Source organism: Carlito syrichta, unplaced genomic scaffold, assembly GCF_000164805.1.
Source record: "Carlito syrichta isolate Samal-C Ts95f unplaced genomic scaffold, Tarsius_syrichta-2.0.1 Scaffold302589, whole genome shotgun sequence".
In the NCBI taxonomy this organism is placed as follows: Eukaryota; Metazoa; Chordata; class Mammalia; order Primates; family Tarsiidae; genus Carlito; species Carlito syrichta.
Genome location: NW_007246685.1, coordinates 32,059 through 33,604, shown reverse-complemented (window position 1 = coordinate 33,604; position 1,546 = coordinate 32,059). Strand labels below are relative to the sequence as shown.

The 1,546-nt window shown below is 45.1% G+C and overlaps 1 pseudogene; it reads right to left on the bottom strand.

The window, feature by feature from the left end:
* Positions 1-561: 561 nt before the first annotated feature.
* On the bottom strand, positions 562-1,301 carry LOC103259308 (annotated as a pseudogene).
* Positions 1,302-1,546: the final 245 nt, after the last annotated feature.

Below are 1,546 nucleotides of genomic sequence, written 5' to 3'. Positions count from 1 at the left end.
TAGAGTCAACAGCAAAAAGATTCCAGCAATAAGCTAAGCCTTGGTGTGTAGCCCAACCTGGGGCTCGCTCTGAGCTCTGCTGCAGCATGGTGGTGAGCAGAGCGGCACCAACCAGGACTGGCCTTGAGGGATCCTGCATACTTTAATTCTGCCCCAAGCTCCCTGCCTGCCCATTCTTTCTTTGGGGTTGGGGGGCTTTTTACTGAGGGTCCACTGTAGTATGCAGACCTCAGCCACATTTTCAGGGATAGGATGGTAGCGCTTTTCCTCAGGGAGCAGCTTCCATCATCCCACCAACACCATATTGGGTTGCTTATCTACCTTGTCAGGATCCACTCCACCTTAATCAAATCTACCCATATTTGCTTGAAGTCACTTTTATGGAATCCTTTGCAGTTTTATTTTCCCCCTTCAGGTTCTCTTTCACCTTTATTTTGCCCTCTTCTTCTGAGGAACCGGATTCCTCTATGGGATCCCATTTTCTTTTTCTTTTTTTTTTCATTTGAAAGTAGGCATTTTTTATTAACTCACCAGTTAACAAAAATAATCATGGTAGACACCTTAGTTCATCCTTCTAATAAACCGGTTGATCTGGTCTTCCCTGTTGCAAGCATCTCCACCTTCTACAAGATGGGGGGTCTTTTTCTTCATTCCACCTCACAGAGAGGATCATTTTAAAGGCACGAGGGAGTTATTTGCTTCTTTGAAGCGTTTTCCAACAGTAGAGATCTCGTGAAGCAGATCCTCCATACAGATGATGCCATAGTTACCAAGAGATTGAGCAATTATTATCTGTCAAGGCAATTCACTTGTTAATTTTGCCATAATCATGCTTGTAGATTAGTTCATTTACTGACTTCAGGTTTGGATACCCCCGTGCAATGTATGGTTCTATAGTCCTCAGCATGTTAACTGAAGCCTTGTTGAGCTTAACAAAAGTTCCATAGAAGGTCTGACTAAGGTGAAGAAGCAGCAACATCTTCCGGACCTTTGGGCTCGCACCATTGGTACTTCTGATCCTGATGACAAATGCCCGTTTGGGTTTTGCAGGTACATAGAAGTTGCCAGCTTTTCTTGCCATCCTAGCCATTTGAATCTCAGTTCTGTACATCTGTCTATATTCCTTGTGATAGCGCTTAGCTTTCTCGTAGATAAGCTTCCTCCTTACCTTTTGAAGCATTTTTTGGGGCAAGCTTCTTCCTCAGGCGCTTGATCTTCAGCTCTGCGAAATTCCTTTGCTTTTTCTTCAGGGTTTCTGGCACAGCAGGAACGTTCTTTTTCTTCTCTTCGACACCCTCCATGATGCCAGTCGAAAAAGAGGAGGGCTCCCATTTTCGTGGGTTCCACTCACTATGGGCTGCCACGACGCAGACACGCACCTAAGCAGCCATTTTCTTTTCACTCTTGCAAAGTGGCATGCTAAGTCAGGCTCCTGGTCTCTAGTCTGCTCCAGTTAGCGAGTAAGCATGTCCCCACTTTCTACCTGAGTTAATCCAGAGTCTTTCTCCAGTCTTAACTCCTCCTATAATTTCTGCACCTGGCACCT